Consider the following 17,451-nt stretch of genomic DNA (forward strand, 5'->3'; position numbering starts at 1 on the left):
ACACTAAGGGCAGCCTCACTCAACAAAGTCCCTTGGACTCCCGTAAAAGCCAAAGAGGGAGGTACACTGATTGGCTTAAGTCAAGCTGCGCCAAGAGTTTCTGGCACGCCATCCAAAGTAAGAACAGGCCAACCACTTGAACCCTTAGTCACAATAGCGATAGGAAGAGGAGATTTAAACTCCAAGCACCTGCAAAAATTAAAGGAGGGGAAGCCTCTTTTCCTTCGGACGTTTCCTCTACATGTTCAACTGCTGAGGTCATAAGTGCTGCACAAGAGACCATAACAGAGCACACTATGAAACAAGAGGAACAATTATGTGTGCTGATTGCTTTTTCCAGCCTACGCCCGGTAGCAATAATGCTTCTGAACATAAGAACAGGATCGGGAGACAACAGGCGATTGAACCTGGGGAGCCAGATAATACTAGAGGGAGGGGGGTAGCGCCAAGGATTATCAACAAGGAGGGATCAATTAATGGTTTACAAGGTATAAATCAACGTGTTGCGCAATGCATTTTATTGAATGTACGCTCAATGGGGAAACACAAATATGAGCTGGAGGAATTGACCCAGACATCTTCCCCAGACATACTTTTCATGACGGAAACTTGGACGGACAGTACTGCTGGCCCTGACTGGAACATTGCTGTGCCAGAGAGATATGCAATTATGTTACAAGATAGAGAAAAGGGTTGAGGTGTTGGAATAGCCATTATTTACCTAGAGCATTTGAAGGTAAGGACAGAACCTATATCTGTCCTGACGGCAGAGGCACTACATTTTTGTATAAAAATAAATAATTTCACCTCCTTCCAGGGGATCCTTTTATAGCGCCCTCCTGGGGCTAGGTTGGCCTTTTCCCAAGCTTTACAGACGCTTTTGGAGTCTTTTACCGACTCCCTCCCCCTTACTATACTGGGCGATTTTAACTATCATCTAGAACTGTTAAACAACGCAGACTCTGTTAAATTGTTGGATACTGTTGCGGCTTTCAGTTTCGCACAATTAGTAACAGAATCGGCTCGCAGGGCAGGCCATACTCTGGATGGTATTTTTACGAATAACCCGGACATTAAGCTGATAGATATATCTACTTTAGCATGGACAGATCATAAGACTATTCATTTTACTATTAGAACCATTCGATGTCCTGGCACCAAACCTTGTAGAATAAAGGTCCGTGGATGGAACAAGGTTCAGGGCAGTGATTTTGAGCTGGCATTGGATCTTGGTCCTGCTCCACTAACAGCTGATAGTAATGAAGCAGCTTTCCAGTTTAATGAATGGCTTGTGGCAGCTTCTAATCAGGTAGCCCCTGAGAAATTGTTAACAGTAAAAAGGTCAAGGATATCTTCGCCTTGGTATAGCCCTCAGCTTAAAGGTTTAAAAGTGGAATGTAGGAGAGCAGAAAATTCGTGGAAACAAGATTATAGTGAGAGTAAGAAAGTAATCTATAATAACACACTCCAGCAATACAAAAATGCAATAATTGTGGCTAAAAAACATTATTTTACAACTAAAATTGAAGATGCGGGAAATTCCATTAGGGACTATTTAAATCTGTCACAGCAAAATAATGTTTTTAAGGCAGATCTGGAAATGTGTAAAAACCTGGCCCTCTTCTTTCAAAATAAGGTGCAAGTAATACATGACAACCTTCTAAATATGCAGGGGACCTGCGATGCGAATTAGCATCCAAAGGAGGACGTTCCTCTAACACACTGCAGATTGTCCTGCTTCCCGGAGATTTCAAATGAGGAGGTGCAAAAGTTGCTCCTATCCATAAAATCAGGTTCTCCTAGGGACCCATGTCCTCCTGTCATTATGCATTTGGCCTCCAAGAAGATTTGTGAGAGGCTGACTCCCCTTATTATTCAAGTCCTGGAGACAGGTTCATACCCTACAATGTGGAAAAAACTGGCCATTAGACTTTTGCTTAAGAAGCCTAATTTGGATCCACATGTCTTGAAGAATTACCGCCCGATTGCTGGATTACCAAGGTGGCAAAGGTCATAGAGAAATCATTAAATAGGGCGTTGGGTGATTATCTGAATACAAATAATTTGTTAGACTCAACACAACATGGCTTTCGTGCTTGTCATTCCACCGAATCTGCCTTGATTATTGCAACTGAGGAGAAACGGAAGGTTGTGGATGGTGGAGGCCGGGCTGTCCTTATAATCCTAGACCTATCGGCAGCATTTGACACTGTGAATTACACGGTGTTAGTGAAGCAGCTGAAGGATCTGGGGGTTGAGAGTACTGCCCTGGCCTTACTCTCCTCATTTCAGGAGGACAAGAAACAAAATCTGGTGTGGGACGGATTGAAGACTGAGAGTTTCCATCATCCATGTGGGGTCCCACAGGGTTCAGCTTTATCCCCTACATAGTTCAATATTTATGTCACCCGCTGGCTAGGCTCATCAGAAGGTATGGTTTCGCATTGGTTTCTTATGCTGATGACTCGCAACTTGTTATTTCCATGTGCAAGCAACCAGAAGTCACAGCTACTAAATTTCACGCTTGCCTTTCCGAGATCAATACCTGGATGAATCATAGCTACTTGAAGATTAATGCAGATAAAACGGAGGTGATAGAATTTGGAGGTGGACACTCCATGTGGAATGATTCTTGGTGGCCACCTGTAGCTGGAAATTGTCCTTGTCCCGTTTCTAAGGTCAGGAACCTCGGGGTCATTTTTGATGACCCGCTGAATTTCTCTGCCCAAGTTAATAGTCTGACTTCATCCTGTTTCTTTCTCTTAAAAACTTTGAGAAAGATCTTTCCATTTATTTCACATGGGCCACAAAAGACAGTAATGGTGAGTCTTTTCCTATCTAAATTTGATTATTGCAATGCACTTTTTATAGGCATAGACAAAACACAGATGGGAAAGCTCCAGTCTCTTCAGAATGCAGCAGCAAGGCTGCTTCTGAATATCCCCAGGGGCGGTTAAACTACAGCAGGTTTTAAATCGCTGCATTGGCTTCCGGTTCAGCAGAGTGTGGATTTTAAGGCATTGTGCCTGGTTAACAAAGCGCTTTATGGAGGCGGTGCTGCTGAGGTTTCCAAATTATTTATGCCTTATACCCCCTCACGCGCCCTAAGATCCACCAACTTGGGTCTACTTAAGACTGCCAAGATTAGGCGGGCAAGGTGGGGAGGTAGGACTTTATCAAATGGGGCAGCGCACTTATGGAACAGACTGCCCATGGCTATGAGATTTCAAGTTAATAGAAAGATGTTTAGGAAAGACTTCAAAACTCTTCTGTTTTCCACCACCTAGTCTGTTTTGAAGATGTAGCTGCTGGATCCTTTCACATACATCAGCGCCAACACGCACGGCAATAGAGCTCTTTATAAACCTGTATCCTATCCTATCCTATTATCAATGGTGGACGAGCATCACTCCTCACATGGGGCACAGGGAATCATAGATCAAACCTCCTCCACTCTGGATCCTGACCTAGTTGCCCTGTGGTTTTCAAGTACTCCCGGAGGAAAGGAGGTAGAACGGGATGCGGCAAGTAATGGAATACAGCACTACGGGCCAGATGTTAAAAGGAAAACTATAATGACATCTGCTGGCAGCTTGAGTAACAAATCTCCTGAAAACCGAACAGGAACCATTATGATCCATGACTGGGGTGAGCCAGATCTGCCAAACTTGGAGTCTGATAGCAGCCGGCCCAACATGGGGCCAGAACAGGAGCACCATGACACACTAATCACCTCTTGTACAAGGCACTCAGAGTCCCATAGTGGGTACCGAATCCGACCCAAGGACACGAACAGCTTAGACACAGGCAGGCTGTGGTCGTCCCTATTGGATACTATGCAGCTGTCCATTAAGGCAATGCAATTTCATTCGGACAAAATGGATGTACAACTAACTATCCTTAATTCAGTTGCTAATCATGTTGCTAACATTGACCACAGACTTACAAACATGGCTGAAATGATACACAGGGTGCAGGACGGAACACAATTAACACAAGCGCACTGTACCTGTTACACCATAGTGGACAAACTATCCACACTGCCTGTAGCAATGGGGGATCTGATGAGCGACATTAGGAACTTAACGGACATCACCAGGACAAACTCCCAAGAAACCATCAAAAAATACATTATGGAGTCAACTGTCATTAGAGAACAAGCCCCTGAGGAGAAGGGCAGGGATAAATACCCCTCAAAGACCCATATCAAGGAGGATAGATCTAATATCTGCTCAAGTCTTCGCTGGCTGAAACCATCAGATGCCGCAGAGGGCCAGCAAACAGAGCCATCTTGAGCGGAAAGGTTAACCAGTAAAGGAAACAATGGTTCGGAAGCGAGCAGCGACATAGAGCAATGTGAACGCATGCAGGAGTCAGAAGGGGAACCATTGATAGCTCAAGCCCCCAGCATCCAAGCCATAGAAAATGGGCAAATCAAGGAGCAGCGGACCCAAAATCTCAAGAAAAAGAGTAAAAGGAGAAACAAGAAGAAGAACATAACGGATTACTTCCCTCTTAATGGACCAGATTTTTGGACTTCAAGCTTGGTCAACACCGCTATCTCTGAACTCTGCTCGCTAAAGACAGATAGCAAAGTGGGCCTTTCAATCACAAAGGCCTCCCAGGAGATGTCCCCCGAGGTATTTAGGGAGACACCCGAACCAAAGGTGAAAGCGCCCGCAGTAGAGTGACTTAAGCAAAATTGCCGCACGGGATGCAAAATTATATCGACCGGTAAAAACAGTAACCCGGTCCAGACAACTAACAGTACTACACATACGCACACCGGTTACAAACAGACCTTCGAGGTATCACAGCAAACCCCAGAACTGAAGGTAGTAGCCCTCTGAGTAGAACAGCCCACGCAAGACCACTCAGTGGGGAGAGAAACCACGCTGATTGACAGAAACGGCAACCCGATAACTAACAACACTCTTGCACAGCCGCCTGCTGGACAAAAGCATGCCCCCCACTAACAGGCCAGTTAAATCAGACCAAGCACCTTACCATTAACACCACGAACCAGCAGAGCCGAGCAATCTTATTCATCCCTGAATTCAAATCAAGAGGCCAGGGGGACACCCTTAATAGAGGGAACATCTTGCGTCTGATTCAATCAATCAGGAGCTTTGCAGACATCAACTCAGCTGATCTTGAAGGAATTGAGTTCAAAACCAATGAAGAGCTGTCAAAAAGAGAGATGACCAAGGCAACTTGGGCCTCAGAGGAAATGGTAAGGAGGATCCTAGCGGAGGATGCCCAATTAAAAGCCTGGGGAATCAAAATACTTTGATACCAACAACCGGGCTACCCTGATCCTCTAATACCTAATAGACCAGTTGACTCAGACTATTCACATATCAGGATCGCCCAATCGGTCCTCAAAGGGGCGCGGAGCATGGATGTGCATTCATCGGAAGGGAAATGACAGGTTGACGAACCCCAACCGAACAACTGGACTTGGCTAGCTAGAACAATAAACTCACAAGGAGAGGGCACCTGACTTAGTTCCATCAAAGACCGCAAGGATGGCCCAAACCTTCAAATATGCTCATGAAATGTAAATGGTTTGGGAAACAAGGTATCAGACACAGAATTTCTCTCTTATATCCAAGTCTTTGACTTAATTCTAATGCAGTAGACGTGGCAGGAAGAACCTCAGCACCTACTTGGCTATAAAACCCATCATCTCACAGCAACCAAAGGAGCCTAATTTGGTCACCTAAAGGGGGGCCTTTCCATTTACTCCTCAATTAGCACCATAAGGGGGACAATAGAAGTTGGCTCCACACTAAACCCCAAAAAATGGGCCTCAAATTCTTGCACTGGACATAGAAGAGAGCAACACTAAACAACAAATTATTGTACTAAATATTTACATTCACCCATGAGATAAATCCAGAGGAGTCAAAATGGTGGGCAGGGAAATAACAAAGTTACTCTCGGAAGAGTCAACAACCAAGCTTGTACTGGCCGGGGATTTCAATATGCATTTATTAGGACCACAATTGAGGGAAATCGAGCTGGAGGAACAACTTACAGCAGGGAAGATCCCCACCCATGTACAGGGCAGAAAGATAAAGCTGACAGCCCAGTCTAGGAATTGTATACAGGACATGGAGCACTTAAGCCTTGTGGTACTAAATGGTCGCTTTCTGGGGGACCAACCTCCCACGGCAACTTATCACAAAGCTATGGTAAGCTCTACAATAGATTACACACTGGTTACTCTTCAATTGTTTAGCAGGATTTCTAGTTATAGGATTGGAACAAAAGAGCATAGCGACCATCAGCCCCAGGAAATTTCACTGTGTATAAAGTAGAGGCCCTCGATCTTCCCAGTGGAGGATCCTGCAACTATTTATACAGTGAATCTCAGTAGGCTTAACTGCAAAACTAGCCAACCTGACAAACTCCAACCCATAGCAAAGTCAATCTAAGAAAAGCAAGCAGAGATACATAGTAACGCGAAATCCCGTTGGGAAACAGTGACAAAACAACTAGGGGAACAACTTGCCAAAAGATCAGAGGGCCATGTGCCAGACATACGATTGCCAAATACACAGATTGTAAGATCTCAAGCGGGAAACCAACTCAACCACTTACCAATCTCGTGTATACCAAATCTGAGGGCCCTCAATAAAGATATAAATAAAACTAGACGAAAGTTAAGACAAAGGAGTAATGAAATTACTCTGCAAAAAAAAACCCTTGCACAATTAAAAGCAACAAAGAAGAAAACGATCTGGCAAGCAAAAAGGAAAGCAGAAGAAACTTTGTGGGGAAAACTCCTGTTTGATGCAAAGACATATCAAAGCACTAAATTTTGGCGAACAATACATCATTTAGGCAATCAATTCCCACCTAAAAGAGGAAACTTGGGCAGGCCACCTCCACAATCCCTTTAACCCAATAGGGGAAAGCTCCGGTACAGCACAACCAGGGTCAGGACAGCCTGACAAGCTGAGCACCCATGGAAACATCAGCAGAAGGTCAATAAAGAACTGCAATTCACAAGTTTGCAGATTAAATACCGAGTAGCCAAAGGCAGGCCAGAGGGGGCACCTGGCCCCAACGGTATCGCCCCAATATTGTTTAAAACTGATCCGAACTACAGGGCTGCTGCAATATTACAAGTGTTCAACTCCATAGAAGAAGGGGCTGGCATCCCAGACTCCTGGAAAGACTCCATAATATCTCCAATCTATAAGAAGGGAGATAAGAATAAACCTACTAGCTACAGACTTGTACCACTAATTGATGATGAGGCGAAATACCAAGCCGGTCTGCTTTTGGACGAACTAATCCCTCATCCCCATCAATCAGACAGGCTTCTCTAAAGGCACTGAGACCATCACAAATCTACTTGCCCTGACGCTATTGATGGACGGTGCCAAAGCAGCAAATCTTCCCCTATTTTTCTGCTTCATTGATTATTCGGCTGCTTTCGACAGTATAAACAGGCGAAAGCTGTGGGCTAAACTAGCAAAGATGGAAATTGCGGCAGCACTATTAAAACAGATAATCCATCTACATACTAATACTTGGGTTCAAATAAAACTAGGAACCGGAGAATATCTGTCAAGGAGAATACCAACATCTAGCGAACTGAAGCGGGGCTGCGTGCTGGCCCCCACGCTTTTTAACCTGTTTATGGCAGACCTTTCTACAGAATTAAACAACAGCACTTCTCATGCACCGAGGTTAGGCGGGCTGTTACTCTCTAACTTACTGTATGCTGATGACGTCGTCCTAATTAGCCATACTCCAATTGGGCTTCAGCACTTGCTAAATACAACTGCCAATCATGCTGCATCTAATGGTTTAACCATCAACCTAGATAAGTAAAAAATCATGCGGTTTAACCCGAAAAAGAATATAACCGGGTTTCACTAGAACCTGGCAGGTGCACCTATGGAAGTCGTGTCAGAATACAAATACCTTGGGGCGAATCTTGATGAGAAAGGTACCTTCAGGCCACAAAAAGAAGCCATAAAACGGAGAGGAAATTCCATAGCTGTAGCTCTAAAATCTCTGAAACATAAAACTGCGGGGCCAAGCTTTTACCCCTTACTACAAGTAATACAAGCAAAGCTAATTCCAGCTATTACATACGGAAGCGAATGCCTCAGGGGAAAAGATGAAGAGACTTTGGAACTAACTGTGGTAAGAGCAGCAAGAATAATCTTTAGCCTACCAAATTATGTCTCTCCCGTGCAAATCAGGCTGGAGCTTGGCCTACAGTCACAAAAAATAGCTCACAACACTGCTTATGTGAAATGCTGGTTTAGGATTAGAAGCTCCGATAACTGCTCTCTGAATTTCCATCTATGGAAAGAGATAAACTCAAGCAGAGCTTGCACCGCAAAGAATTACCTCACCGCATCCATAAACTGCCTAGGCCTGAAGGAACCCCGGGCAACTATGGGAATGCAGAACAGCTTTAAGTTTTTGGTAAATAAGACAATAAAAAATCTATCAGTACTTGAAGACAAAGAATCGCTCAGGAGAAGGTCCCATTGTTGGTGCGTGCTGCTGAGATATGCAACTCCTGGCCCTCAAGACTACCTGCGTGCGGGCTTCAGCAGGAGGCTAAAAGAGAAATACCTCCGTTTTCGATTGGGACTTCCTCCCACAGTTACCACCATGGAAGCAAACCGCAGAAACAACTGAGTGCAGCCTCTGCGGGGAAGCTGAAGAGAGTATCATGCATATACTAAGCATTTGCCACGGTCTGGACCTAGAACGACGCTTGTTCCTGAAATCTATCTTTAACACCAAGAGGATAAAAACCAGCAGGCAAGCAGTGAAGGCTTGCTTTGGTGGAGGAGACATACAGCTGGCATGCCGGTTTGTACAATTTATGGTGGTGGCAGAGGAGAAAATGAAGAGACCTGGCACACCATAAAACAGGTCTAAAACAGGGGCTTACCCTGTCTGGTCCCGAGATCGGCCTCTTCTTTTTTAAAACAGGTAAACGCCTGACATATTAAAGTTCTCCTTCATTGCCTTGAAAACTACGGGGCTTTGGAAAAGCCCAAGGTTAAGAAGGACCAGTAGTATCTATATCATAAAATTGAAACAAAAACCTGATAAATGCAACTATTAATTCTGTGACTTTTAAATATAAATGCAATTCTTAAACTCTTTTATTCTAGGTTTTTATATCTCAACTTTTGGACTAAGGATTGACTAAAGCACACTTGTTGATATATACATTCTGTTGGAGTAAGGCTCATCCAAGCTGAAAAGGAAAACTTGGTTAGGCCATTTCCTCCAATATCTCTTTCTATTCTTTATTGTTTGTGCAAAAATGATGAGCTTTTAGTGTACTATTTTTATGAAATCAATCAATCAATCATAGCACTTGTATACCGCACTACTCACCGGGCAGGGTCTCAAGGCGCTTGGGGAAGGGGTCTGCTATTGCTCAAACAGCCAAGTCTTGAGTTGTCTCCTGAAGGCCAGATGGTCCTGGGTCAGCCGAAGCTGGATGGGGAGGGAGTTCCATGTCTTGGCCGCCAGGTAGGAGAAGGATCTGCCACCGACGGTTGCTCTTCGGATGCGTGGTACGGCGGCGAAGGCGAGGCTTGTAGAACGTAGCTGGTGGGTGGGCGTGTAGAAGGTCAGGCGGTCGTTGAGGTACTTTGGGCCCAGGTCGTGGAGAGATTTATGTGCGTGAGTGAGGAGCCTGAACGTGATCCTCTTGCTGACGGGGAGCCAGTGCAGGTCCTTCAGGTGGCCGGAGATGTGGCTGCTTCGGGGGATGTCCAGGATGAGTCGGGCGGAGGTGTTCTGTATGCGTTGGAGTCTTTTCTGTAGCTTGGCTGTGGTTCTGGCATAGAGGGTGTTTCCGTAGTCCAGTCGGCTGGTGACGAGTGCCTCGGTGACTGTCATGAGTGCCGAAGGAGCTAAAACTGCTGCCTGCAGACCCACTGGGAATGTGTCAGGGACCCCTGGGGGTTTGCGGACCACCGTTTGGGAAACACTGTATTAGAGGAAGCTAAAAAAAAGCTTGATGAAATTCACAGTGATGTTGTAGGATATAGGGAATATATGGTTAATAAGAAATCAAACAAACTCAGCAAAGATATTTCCAATTATAATCTTCAGTCTGTAAATCCATATCTTCAAAAATATTTTTATGACAGATCAAGAGAAGATAATACCAACAGAAGACCATGGTTAAAGCCAACTAGACATTTTCCCAGGGAAGAATGTGAGGTTCTTTGACACTTCAATCAAGAAATAGAGTCTGGCCTTAGTACCAATCGAGAGTCGTTACTTTTTTAGAACAACAACAGAAGAACTTTGGACCCACAAGGGAAAGAGGGAGGGAGAGAGGGTATTTCAACCCCCAGAATCAGTTCCAACAACGTCCCAACATGCATACAGGAAGCCAGAAAAAATGGGACTAGGAGAAAAAGCTCCTATTTTGAACATTTTGCAAAGAGCCCTATCACAAGATGAAGTTGATATTTTAGAGAAAGGTCTAGGTTATGCCATTGCGTTACCCATTGATAAATACAATTTGGTGAGGGATTTACAGAGCTTTTTTAGAAAAATTAGATTGAATGCCTTCTTCAAGGGTAAAAAAAGAAACCAAGTTAATAACAAGTCAGGGCTTAAACCGAAATCAATATGAAACCCACAGATTAATCTTGTCAATATAGACATTGAAGTATTTGAACACGTTGTTGAAAAAAAAAGTATTGATGATCTGTACAATAAAAAAATCTGGGTAAACAACAATTTGAGTAAACGGGAACAACTAGCCTTAAAATCCTTAGAAAATATCACAATCTGACCATAAAACTAGCGGACAAAGGGGGCAGTTAATTCGCATTTTCATTCTCTGGAGCAATCAATGTTTTTGCACTATTATATTTTGCTCCAAGTGAACACTCTATGCCCATAATATAATATGATCCATATGCATTTGGATAGCTTTTGCAGAATAAGTGTTAAGGAATAATAGCCTGCATATATGGTGGAAGGCTGATCATGGTGCAGACATTTTTATTTATCTGGACCTGAGGAGTTACTAGGATGAGGTTAATTTTAAATTTTTAAGATTATCTCTCCATTTGTTCTACGATACAACTTAATATCATGTTTTAATGCTGATTGAGAAATCCAAGACAATAATGTTATCCGGTTATACAATGGCCACTTTCGTAATATTGACATCCCGTTCCAAGATGGCCACCATACCAACCAGACGATGTTCACCTCTAGTGAGCACCTGTAGTGGCTTATCTTGGTAAAAATCGAGTGGTAATAACTATGTGCCTTGTAAAACAATATTGCAAGCCCTTAATACTAATTAACAAAGGGCAGACTTTCATTTTAGTGTATTTATTAATATAGGCAAGATTTCAATGAATAATGTCTCACAATTTATATACGTAACAGAGTGGTTTCTAAAACTCTTCATCATTAATGCTGGGCACCCTGTTACTAAACGTATAATTTGGTATAAAGCTCCCTGGATAACAAGTGGAACTTTGACTCCCGCGCAATGTACTTGAACAGACATTGTGGTAGCAACAAGACAAACTGGAACCCAGAAGTGCTTTTGTTGGATGCAGGGAGGCCGTTTTTCATTTACGAGGTGAGCGTTACGCTGAAACGACTCTAAGAGAATTAGAGCGGATTTGCTTTTCTCGAATTCGTCAATATAGACTTTTGTCGAATAGTCACGAAGGAAATACTCATGGGAGACTTTTTTTTTTTAAACGCACGATAACTATGTTTCAAGAATGGTCCGATGAAACTTTTAAAGGACACCCTATAATTGTTTTATAAACAGTTGCCCCTATATATTCTTTGACCTAATGGGGGCAAAGTTAGTCTCTAGACAAAAAATAAATGTGTAGTAATCCACTAGATGTTGCACCGTTTATGGATTCAATATAAATATGTAAATTAATGACTCAGATTGTGGGTAACCGCACAATAGATCGCTGATTTGGCCTATGCGCTATGTATCTCTTGCGAGAACTGAGTCTGCAAAATAATTTGATTGGAGGAGGGATAGACCGGAGCATTAACAACTAGGAAGCGAGAGATATAGAACATTTACATTTAGAAAGTGTAATAAACATTAGGTTGACCCAAGCCATTGTTCTGTCTTTAGAGGCCTGTCATGTGAATTTAGAATTGGCCCAAAGACACATCTTTTTCAAGTAACTCCTTGACACAGTACTATATATTACAGATATGTGAGTGAATAAATGCAAATGAAATTTGAATATAATCCACTGTTCTCTATATATCTCCTTTGAACAGTGTGCAAACCTATATTTGGTCCAACTTGGGTCTGATCTGTATCCAATCACAACTAATTCCTTGGCTTAAACATGATCCACGACAGGCTCCCTTTATTGTGAATTGTTTTTTTTTTTTAAGAAAAGTAAGAACAACTTTTCTTGACCTGTCCCTATATTGAATTGGAGTTTTATATCTAGATATGGGAATAACCTTTTATTTTTGTCACCCAGTTAGTCCAAGTTTTAATAAAACCAGACGGTGGTTCCAACAAACACTACTTATATGTCTTGAGCATTGACCCAGTGGTATGTAAATGCTGTGCAGCTCCGCAAACTAAACAACAGACTGATGATCTAACTAGGCAGTCTAAAGTTGTTCCTCTACCTCTGTGATTTGTCTCTGCATGATGCATAGGTTTTAAAGTTTGGGATATCCATTTTTATTACTTATCGATAAGGAAGAAACACAGCCTTCCTTACACTAGAGGTATGGGACTATACATGCTAACCGTGTTGGTAATAATTTGTGGAATACAATGTGAAGAATAAAAGACATGTATTATGATTACCTAGCCATGACTGTTATGCTTGTTAAAGAGACTGAATAGTTAATAGGTAAAAAATAATGTTATGCTTAGATCTTACTATTTTTACAAAACAATTATTTTAAAGAAATGTGAACTTATATTGGAAAAGGGTAACAATGATGTTTAGTAGTGACATTGGTACGTCAGCAACACATGATTGTGTAAATAATAAATTGTTTCCATTATTTAGAAAACTGTCCTGAAGAAGGTGAACATCTGTCTACTCACCCAAACGCCGCATCGACCTTATTTACTAAAACGCTATTATGAAATGTTTTTATGTGTAAAAACTGTTTTTAACTCTTGATTGTAATGAATGAATGAAAAAATGTTAATGACACTATATGATTGTGTATTTGCTTTTTGTGTTGAACAGACGTACGTTATAATAATACTTTTTTGAATTATTCTTAAGTTTTTTTAATTACTCTTGCTGTATTACTCTTGATGTTGTTGATGGGTTTACTTTCAAAGAGGTTCTTTACATTGTCTTGGTAGACTGTGCCTTAGAATAGGGACATCCTTGGATTTTGACCTGAACTCGCCCTGTCCCTATCTTGTATTAGGGTATCTCCTCTTTTTGTGACCCTTTCAAATGTAAGCCAATGTGTAAGAATGAAGACATTTTGAAAAATACCCTCTAAATCACATGCTGGTATACATACCCACAAATTCAGCGATGTAAAAATAACCACTGCCCCTAAACTCAATACTGTGTGCCCATATTAGAAATACATAGATTTCTTTGATACCCATTCTTCACTCTACAAATTTCAATATACAAATTGGTCTATTCTTGGTACACAATGGAAAACCACTGTACAGTGCAACTCTGTTCTTGGCCCAGGGTACCTTGCAATCTTGGAGAAACTACAAACCCTATATATCCTCAAAACTTTATGGGTCCAGCGGACTTAATGCTATATTGTTTTCATAAATTGGCGTTCATGGCAAAAGGTTACAGATGTACACGCTGTAACAAATGTCCATCTTTCCAACTCATTTTCAATATTTTTTTAATTCAACAGTTAGCGCCTCATTGATGAGCACTTTTGCTATGCTGCAACATCACGTTTTTGCAATTCCTGTGGCTCAATTTGACCAAGTATATTTATAATGCCACGTAAATCTATTTTACGTGGCTTTTCTTGGGCTTGTAAATATGTGCCCCTTTCATGCAGAACACTGTGTGAAAGGGGCGTTCCATGAGTGTTACTGTGCGTTTTCCCATGCAACACCCAGGAATCTGAAGCATTCCCAGAATTAGGAGATATCATAAACCTTAAAATGCATCAGAATCTTATGCCACCCCAGGGGAGGCTCTCCAAGGAGAAATGTTTTCATTTCTCCCTGTTTTTTTATTTTTATATGTGTGCTGCAGAATTAGAAAGAGGAAATCAACTGAATTGATTGATTGATTTTGTGCCGGAAAGTGTCCCTTCCTGCACAAAATTAATCCACCAGCAATGCAGGCACCATTGCACCATGCACCAGTGGAGAGGAAAAGGACAGGAGTGCACTGTATCTCATAGATAATGCACATTCCTGCCCTTTTGTTTTTACGTAGGGCACAGCAGCAAGATTCCTTGCGGCACTGCCCGATGTCAAAACCTCATAAATGAGGCTCTTAGTTTCTTTGGGAAAACATAGGAGGGAACTACCACTTGAGCTCTTGCTAAATTCGCAAATGTGTCTACTTTCCAGAAATTTGTCGCTGTCCTGGATCGTACACTTTTTTCCACCACAAACTGGAAGTAGGTTAGAGCACAAAAATATGAAAAATTAATTACCTATTTGAAAAAAGTCAAACCTCTGAGGTGGTGAGGGGTGCTTAAAGCTTCTCGCTTTGGAGTCCCGGATAAACCAAACTAGGAATCTAATTAAAGAAATAACTATGGTAGATTCAGGTGAGATTTCCTCAGATAACCTAAAATTTGGAACAGGTATTTGAATTTTTTTTTCAGGACTTGTATACAGAGGAACTAGTGCTTTCTGAGACTCAAATTAAGAATTATGTTGAAGAATTATTTTTACCTCACCTCACAGAAAACCAAACCAGTACGTTGAATCAGAGTATTACTTTGGTAGAACTTAAGACGGTGAAGAACCACCTAAAAAAGGGCAGTGCAGTGGGGATGGATGGTATCCCTAGCAAATTCTATGTGGCTTTGGCAGAAAAAACTAGCCCCGTCTTTGTTATCCTGCTTGACAGGATTTTCTCAGATTATAACCCAGTCCCTAAGTCTTGGGATGAGGCTGTTGTCTCTTTGATCTTAAAACCAAACAAAGACCCTAAGAATTGTGAGTCATATAGACCTATCTCCCTGCTGAATTGCAATTATAAAATCGTTGCACAAATTCTAGCAGGGAGGTTGAAACCAGTAATGAGTTCTTTGATTCATCCTGATGAAAAGGGGTTCATTAGGCGACGTCAACTTCATCACCTAACACATGAGTTAATTGGGACAATTGACATTGCTACCACTTATAATCTCCCCCTTACAGTCTTTGCATTTGATGCTGCAAAGGCATTTGACAGAGTGAACTGGCCCTTTTTAACCTATATGATTCGGTGGTTCAGTTTGGGCGAGCACTTTGTCAGAGCAATCTATAAAACTGCCAGATTGATTCTTAATGACAACCTCTCTAAATCTATTAAGTTATGACGAGTAACGAGACAGGGTTATCAAATCTCTCCATTATTATTTGATGTATATATAGAACCCTTGGCCTGCAGTATTAGGGCTTGTAACACCTTTGCCTCATTTGGATGGGAGGGCTGGGAAAAAAAGGTTGCGCTGTATATGGAGGATTTGATGGTATTCTCTAGAGATGCCCCTACCATTTTGCCCGTCCTGGAGAACATCTTGTTGAATTTCGGGAGGGTCTCAGGTTATTGAAGTAACGCCCAAAAGACAGAAATCATGACATGGAACAAATTATTGAGTAATGTACCATTTAAACAGCAGATTAGTTATTTAGGTATACAAATTAACCAAGATATCACCAAGTTGGCCTCAGTAAATTTAGATTGTAAATGTAAAGAAGCGGCCACATTATTGAGATCTTGGAGCGGGCTCCCTTTGTCTATCTTGGGCCGGGCAAATTTGATGAAAATGTCAATTTTACCAAAGATTACTTTTATTTTCAATGTGATCCCTTTAACTTTTGATCAGTTTTCCTTGAAAGAAATACAAGGGTTGATAAACAGTTTTCTATGGTCCAATAAGGGGGTGAGGAACGCATGGATGAAGCTGAGGTATGCAAAGGAAGAGGGGGTAGAGCAGGTCCTGATTTCCATTTTTATTGTATTGCCTTTCAATTAAAGAATGTAAGGTCCCTCCTATTCAATTCTTCATGTTTTCCTCCCCTGGTTCTAGCAATGTCAGAAAATACGCCACAGGGGGATAAAGCTGTTTGTTTAATTTTGGGCATCCTAAATATTTTAAGAAAATTAAACTTAAGCTTTTAAGATCTGCCTGTGAAGTTTGGTGTCAGTGCAGGAGGATCTTGAAGATCCCATATTATATTGCAGGGGCCCCTACTTGGAACTCCCCTGGTACTGGTGGCAGATTTACTTGCTTGCCTTTACCCTTAACGACCGGCTGACTGCAAGGTCGTCATCCCTGGGGGCTCGGGCCGAGATTTCTGCGGCAGCCATCTTCGATAGGGATCTCCTTTTCTGGCGCTCGAGGCGCCTGTATAAAAACAAAGGACGCACTCTCATTCAGGAGATTGTTGTTTTGACCCCTGAGGCATGAGCCGGGTGGTTACTTATTTTAATTGTTCTTAAACTTCACTGTGTTCTTTTCCCTTGTGTCCTTCCCCCCCTTGCAACTGCCCCTGGCATTAGCGCTTGGCGCTCGAAGACATTACCCTAACGCTGCTGATTTAGTCACCGATTTCAGGGTGAAGCAACCAGCTTAATTTTAAAATACATCTTTTGCACAATTAGGTTGGTGGCGGCAGATTTACTTGCTTGCCTTTACCCTTAACGACCGGCTGACTGCAAGGTCGTCATCCCTGGGGGCTCGGGCCAAGATTTCTGTGGCGGCCATCTTCGATAGGAATCTCCTCTTCTGGCGCTCGAGGCGCCGGTATAAAAACATACGGCTATGACTCCGTGCAGCGGACGCGTACAGCGGGCGCGCCGGATTTGCGCTGGAGTCAAGCCAGAGTCCTGTCCGTCTACGCTCGTCCGCGATCGACCGGGGCGCGGGGCGGGTCTCTCTGGTCCTTTCGCGCCTATTGACCCTATAAGTACACACTGTAATATTTCTCATTACTACTCTAAGCAGGATCTGCTTTCCTTACGCCAGAGTCCGAATACTAGTTGCCACCATACTTTTCGGGCTGATTCACTGCCCCCTTACTGCGAGGCGTGTAACCAGACTCTACCGTCTCTACAAAGTGACGCGATGGAAGAAACTAAATTAAATATGATATTACTAAACTGTAGATCCATGGCTAAGCACAAAACTGAGATTTATGAGTTGCTAAGAGACAGAAGTCCGGAAGCAATGTTTCTTACAGAGACATGGATGGATGATGCCTCATCTCCAGATGCTTTTGAAGCTATTCCCCCTGGATAC

Source organism: Lissotriton vulgaris, chromosome 1_1 (genome assembly GCF_964263255.1).
Source record: "Lissotriton vulgaris chromosome 1_1, aLisVul1.2, whole genome shotgun sequence".
Lineage (NCBI taxonomy): Eukaryota > Metazoa > Chordata > Amphibia > Caudata > Salamandridae > Lissotriton > Lissotriton vulgaris.